Below are 7,267 nucleotides of genomic sequence, written 5' to 3'. Positions count from 1 at the left end.
ACACTTCTGTTAGCAGCGGTGGAATAACAACTGGTTTTCAGGGAGGGTGAAAAGATACCTACTAGAGGATTTCCTCGAATAGTCCATCTATGTAGGAAGCATCAAAGTTAGTGATTAGGAAAGGGTTCAGAGATAGTAAAAGAGAGCAAAAGGATTCCCAGAATGAAGAGGTAGGATATAGAGGGACTCCTGACACACAAGGAAAGGACTGATCCAGGTATTATATCAAAAGCACTGTATTTTCTGGTCTCCAGAGACATTTGGCTCCTACTTCACATATCTAGCTATACACTGGTTTATTGCTTGCACAGAACCCTGACCAACACTTCGCTAATTTTTGAAGTGTACCTGCTAGTAATTTATAACAATTATTACAGGTAAGGGATATTTCTGCATGGAATGAACTTGGTGTTGGACAAAGTAAAACCTGTTAGGTTGTTGAATGGATTGGTTTCATGTTGGGGAACACTTTTGGTGTGTTGGAGGTGGCCGTTGTCAGTTATGGGTCTGTCTTTTGGGTTTGTTGAAGGGGTCTATTTTTAGTTCCATTTTCCAATTGAAGGGAGCTGATATCTATTGAGAGAATATAGTTACATAGTTGAAAGGTTGGGGACAGAGTGCAGGATAGGAACACTTGGGTGGTTAGAGTAGATAAAGATGAGTAGTGAGCGACTTATTAAATTATGAAAGAGCCATTGTCCACAGTGGAATTGGGTCCTTAAAGTGAATTAAGCTTTTGCATGGAAACACCAGTTTGCTAGGAAATCCTCGGGGTTCTTAAATTCCATGGATTTGGATATTAAAATGAATATAGGCCTCCTTCAAGGGAGAGCCTGACTTCTGAAAAACTTTCCTTGAACTTATCCTGACAACTCTTGCACTGAGATTCAGAAGCCCCTGATCCAAGCTCTCTCTTCAGCTATGTCCTCAGTCAAACCTGATGGATAGCACATTGAAAATTCATTCATGTTAACTGGAACTGGAATATTTCTTGGATTTGAGAACCTGGGATTCACCCTAGCAGCCACTGGATGTCACTGCTGCTCCTCAAAAATTCAACCAGGAAAACAAAGGCTTTGGTTTGGCCATCAAACAATACAGTGATTAATAAAGGCTATTTAAACGATACAGTTTTAAGCAGAAATCTAAATAAAATGTAAGTTCTGGGAGGAGGGGGTGTGTGTGGAAAGGTGGAGGGGTCTGATGAGCATCCAAGATAGCAGACAGCTTTTAAAAGTGCTGCTTTTTTTCTACACTTCACTGTCTTCAAATGCTTTGTCAGAGAGAGAGACATTAGGCTGTTGTGAACTTAAATTTCTACCAGCACCTTCAAATAATAGTTAATCTGTTAAAGACTGGCCATCTGCAGCTAAAATTCAAGGAAGTAAGCTTATTAATCTTTTTAAGTACAGACTGAACTTGTTGAGCAATTGTGGCATCATATGGTAAGAACTCAGTGAGATACTTACTGCTTAAAATTGACATGGATAAGAAGTTTGAAAGCCCTAGTTCAAGATGTCTGATGACAGTCAGTAGACAATGTGAACTGTTCTGTCTAGAAGTCCTATAAACTGCAGACCAGCGAGAAATCATAGAATATCAGGGTTGGAAGGGACCTCAGGAGGTCATCTAGTCCAACCCCCTGCTCAAAGCAGGACCAATCCCCAACTTTTGCCCCAGATCCCTAAATGGCCCCCTCAAGGATTGAACTCACAACCCTGGGTTTAGCAGACCAATGCTCATGAAATACACTGGAAAATTTCATACTAAAAAGCCATGATAGAGGTTCATGTCAACAGAATCTGTGGAAGTTTTTCTTCCTCCCTGGAGGTGATTGTGCTAAGAATAGTTTATTTTGATCTTCCCCTTTAAATGCGTTTTGGTGCACTGCTTCCTTGGAATGGTAACTTAAGTAATGCTGGCTTTGGTAACTGTAGAGCAAGAAGAAAAGATTTTTAAAAATTTTTAAATGAATCTGGGGCCAGATTCTGGCCAAGCTTGGGCAGCCGAGGAGGAAGAAAGCAAGGACTCTTGGGCAGATGAGGAAGAGGTTCTTGTGTGTACACATATATATTAGTGTTAAAGTGAGGATGGAAAATATGGGCTTAATTTGTTGTTTTATTCTGACAGACTGAGAGGTTTTCTATGGAAAGCTAGTGATGTGCATCTTGCTGTCCTAAAGGTATTGGGGACTCTTCCTGGAACTTGGAAGGAACAGTCACAGATCTGTTACACACAGACACCTAGGGCATCTTTATCTTTCCTGGTTTTAAATTTTTGTTTTCTTTTACAGTGGAAAGATATGGTCTTCAAAAATCACCACCTCCAAGTCAGTTCAAGGAGATTTGTATAATTAGGGTGTTAATGCTTAGAATGATTATTAACATCCATAATTAATCTTGTTTACCCTGGGCAGATGTACTTTCTGGGAAGGGGTTTCTGTAAAGGAGTTGTGCAACAGAGGAACTGTAATACCTTAGAAATCTAAGTACTTAGAAAACAGTTTTCAAAAATCTATCACTGTCAGTATCTCTGTTTAGTGACTGGAACTCCTCTCTCTCTCTCTGAGGGGGCAGCCATTTTGCTGATACTTGTCAACAGGGGCTCCATTTGATGACACAGAGTAGGGTTTAGATGGTTTTGCCAAAAGGTAGTATTGGACACTGAGATTTAAAAGTTGCTGTGAGGAAAGTTCTGTAAGTTCATTTTTAATATTGGTTTGTTTAACTGAACAGTTAATACATCGACTTTAACTTAATTTTAATAAACTTATTTTTAATCAAAATATTCTTTATAAAGGCAAATTAATTTTATTTACTTAATCAAACTGTCAACTGCTGCTTCCTGTCTAATTGTTACATATTTTCTCTTATTCTATTCTAAGATCCTTAGAAATGTTATGTACTGGTTTAGGTTGGGTTTAGGCTCAAAGGAAGCTAGAGGAGGTAAGCATCCAACACCCTTAGACTCCTTTGACAATCTTAGCATTATTCTTTTTAATAAGATATGGTGATCAGAAAGTGCAACATAAGACAGACACTTCCTGTTAAGTACATGTCCAGTTTCCATGCCACAGGCATCAAATGAGTCAACTAATGCCACAGGTTCTGCTCCTGGTGGACTCACCTTCTATGTAAGGTGTGGTGTTCAGACTGAGAATACGTTGTAATTATTTTGATAGAAGGATGAATTCCTGCCATTCTTCCTGCTGGGCGTAAAGTGATTGGTAAAGGCCAGGGGCTGGAGGCATTTGCCTGCTGATCTAGCTATATCCAGTTTAGACTCTATGAACAGGGTGCATCCTGCATTTCTTCTTGGGAAGAGTTCATTACAGACCAAACACTTCTGTTTGGTAGGAGGTAGGCTATTTCCTTCCTGTTCCTGTGCATGTTTGAAAGGCTTAAAATGCTAAGAAGAAGCAGGATCTGCTCCCTGGAGCTGTGAAATGTGTATGTGGATAGGGCAGTAGATGAGAAGGGGTTGGGTATTTTTTTTGTTTTGGTTTGGTTTTTTAAGACTCTCTTTAAATCTCACCATGGTTTGTTTTCAAGAAGGGTTTAAGAAGTGATGGATTATCCCTTGGGAATCGTCTACCTCTCTTGCTAGGATAGACACGTACCTATTTATAATTCTGGCCTTATGTAAATCTTGGACTGTGATCTTTCTCAAGATCTGATTATGCTAAAAATCTCACTTTATCTTAGCTGCCCATGAAGTAGCTTTTATTCATACTGCTTTGGTAGAAGTTGCTGGTTCACCCCTTCATCTACCAAGTGCATAAAAGAAATCAAGGTACTTTTCAGGAAACTTTCACTATATAAACTTTCATTGTATAAAAAAAAAAGTGTTTCCTGCAGGTGAAATCACAGAACTTCCCAAAGACTACCATGTTATGATTGTTCCCAATCTAGATCCTTTCTTTTTTGTGAACTGCAGTGAAACATAAGAACATAAGAATGGCCCTACTGGGTCAGACCAAAGGTCCATCTAGCCCAATATCTTGTCTTCCGACAGTGGCCAGTGCCAGGTGCCCCAGAGGGAATGAACAGAACAGGTAATCATCAAGTGATCCATCCCCTGTCGCTCATTCCCAGCTTCTGGCAAACAGAGGCTAGATACACCATTCCTGCCCATCCTGGCTAATAGCCGTTGATGGACCTATCCTCCATGAATTTATCTAGTTCTTTTTTTAACCCTGTTATGGTCTTGGCTTTCACAACATCCTCTGGCAAGGAGTTCCACAGGTAGACTGTGAGTTGTGTGAAGAAATACTCCCTTTTACTTGTTTTGAACCTGCTGCCTATTAATTTTTATTTGGTGACCCCTAGTTCTTGTGTTATGAGAAGTAGTAAACAACACTTCCTTATCTACTTTCTCTGCACCAGTCATTTTATAGACCTCAATTATATCTCCCCTTAGCCGTCTCTTTTCCAAGCTGAAAAGTCCCAGTCTTATTAATCTCTCCTCATACGGAAGCCTTTCCATACCCCTAATAATTTTTATTGCCCTTTTCTGAACCTTTTCCAATTTCAGTATCTCTTTTTTTGAGATGGGGTGACCACATCTGCATACAGTATTCAAGATGTGAGCATACCATGGATTTATATAGAGGCAACATGATATTTTCTGTCCAATTATCTAGCCCTTTCTTAATTATTCCCAGCACTCTGTTAGCTTTTTTGACTGCTGATGCACATTGAGTGGATGTTTTCAGAGAACTATCCACGGTGACTCCAAGATCTCTTTCTTGAGTGGTAACAGCTAATTTAGACCCCATCATTTTATATATATAGTTGGGATTATGCTTTCCAATGTGCATTACTTTGCATTTATCAACATTAAATTTCATCTGCCATTTTGTTGACCAGTTGCCCAGTTTTGAGAGATCCTTTTGTAGCTCTTTGCAGTCTGCCTGGGTCTTACTATCTTTAGTAATTTTGTATCATCTGCAAATTTTGCCACTTCACTGTTTACCCCTTTCTCCAGATCATTAATGAATATGTTGAATAGGACTGGTCTCAGAACAGACCCCTGGGGAATACCACTATTTACCTCTCTCCATTCTGAAAACTGACCATTTATACCTACCCTTTGTTTCCTATCTTTTAACTAGTTACCAATCCATGAGAGCACCTTCCCTCTAATCCCTTGGCAGCTTACTTTGCATAAGAGCTTTTGGTGAGGGAGCTTGTCAAAGGCTTTCTGAAAATCTAACTACACTATATCCAGTGGTTCCCCTTAGTCCACCTGCTTGTTGACCCCCTCAAAGAATTCTAGTAGATTGGTGAGGCATGATTTCCCTTTACTAAAACCATGTTGACTCTTCCTCAACAAATTATGTTCATCTGTATGTCTGACAATATTGTTCTTTATTATAGTTTCAACCAGTTTGCCCGGTACTGAAGTCAGGCTTACAGGCCTGTAATTGCCGGGATCACCTCTGGAGCCCTTTTTAAGAATTGGCGTCACATTAGCTATCCTCCAGTCATTTGGTACAGAAGCTGATTTAAAGGGTAGGTTACAGACTACAGTTAGTAGTTCTGCAATTTCACATATTGAGTTCTTTCAGAACTCTTGGGTGAATACCATCTGGTCCTGGTGACTTATTGCTGTTCAATTTATTAATTTGTTCCAAAACCTCCTCTAATGACACCTCAATCTGGGACAGTTCCTCAGATCTGTCACCTAAAAAGTATGGCTCAGGTTTGGGAATCTCCCTCATGTCCTCAGCTGTGAAGACCGATGCAAAGAAGTCATTTAGTTTCTCTGCAATGGCCTTATCGTCCTTGAGTGCTCCTTTAGCACCTTGATTATCCAGTAGCCCCACTGGTTGTTTAGCACGCTTCCTGCTTCTGATGTACTTAAAAAAATATTTGCTATTACTTTTTGAATCTTTGGCTAACTTCCTCAAATACTTTTTTGGCCTTCCTAATTGCATTTTTACACTTCATTTGCCAGTGTTTATGCTCCTTTCTATTTTCCTCACTAGGATTTAACTTCCACTTTTTAAAGGATGCCTTTTTGCCTCTCATTGCTTCTTTTACTTTGTTGTTTAGCCACTGTGGTTCCTTTTTGGTTCTCTTACTATGTTTTTTAATTTGGGGTATACATTTAAGTTGAACCTCTATTATGGTGTCTTTAAAAAGTTTCTATGCAGCTTGCAGAGATTTCACTTTTGGCACTGTACCCTTTAATTTCTGTTTAACTAACCTCCTCATTTTTGTGTAGTTCCCCTTTCTGAAATTAAATGCTACATTGTTGGGCCGCTGTGGTGTTTTTCCTGCCACAGGGAAATTAAATTTAATTATATTATGGTCACTATTACCAAGCAGTCCAGCTATATTCACCTCTTGGACCAGATCCTGTGCTCCACTTAGGACTGAATCAAGAATTGCCTCTCCTCTGGTGAGTTCCAGGACCAGCTGCTCCAAGAAGCAATCATTTAAGGTGTCAAGAAACTTTATCTCTGCATCCTGTCCTGAGGTGACATGTGCCTAGTCAATATGGGGATAATTGAAATCCCCCATTATTATTAGTGATTTTTTTAATTTTAATAGCCTATTTTAATTTTTAATCTCCCTGAGCATTTCACAGTCACTTTCACCATCCTGGTCAGGTGGTCGGTAATATATCCCTACCACTACAGTCTTCTTCTTATTAGAACATAGAATCTCTGTGGATAGAAATTTCATGGTACATTTTGATTCATTTATGATTTTTACCTCGTCTGATTCTACGCTTTCTTTCACATATAATGCCACTCCCCCAGCAGCACGGCCTGTTCAGTCTTTCCGATATATTTTTACCCTGGTATTACTGATTCCCATTGATTAAGTTTCTGTGATGCCTATTATATCAATAACCTCATTTAATACGAGGCACTCTAGTTCACCGATTTTATTATTTAGACTTTTAGCATTGGTATATAAGCACTTTGTCTCCTTTTAGTGTCTGCCATTACACGAAACACAGACTTTAAAACAGTACTTAACACAGAAATCTCTGGCAAGTTGAAAATAAGTTCCTACTTCATAATCCTCTTTCACAGTTTGGTTCTGAGTTTGCTATATTGCAGCATCCACATACTTCTGGCGCACTTACTGTGAAATAAGGGAAGAAGGTTTCTATTCCTAAGTAGCTTGCAGCCTAGTTGGAAGTGTAACCATCACATCTGTATGATATGTCCATTTCACTCACAACCCAACTTTGATTCTTTCTTCATTTGCTGTGAATTTTAGCAGAGGAAGGATTATATTTTCATTGTCAA

Source organism: Lepidochelys kempii, chromosome 15, assembly GCF_965140285.1.
Source record: "Lepidochelys kempii isolate rLepKem1 chromosome 15, rLepKem1.hap1, whole genome shotgun sequence".
Taxonomy (NCBI): domain Eukaryota; kingdom Metazoa; phylum Chordata; order Testudines; family Cheloniidae; genus Lepidochelys; species Lepidochelys kempii.
This window is presented reverse-complemented; position numbering follows the sequence as displayed.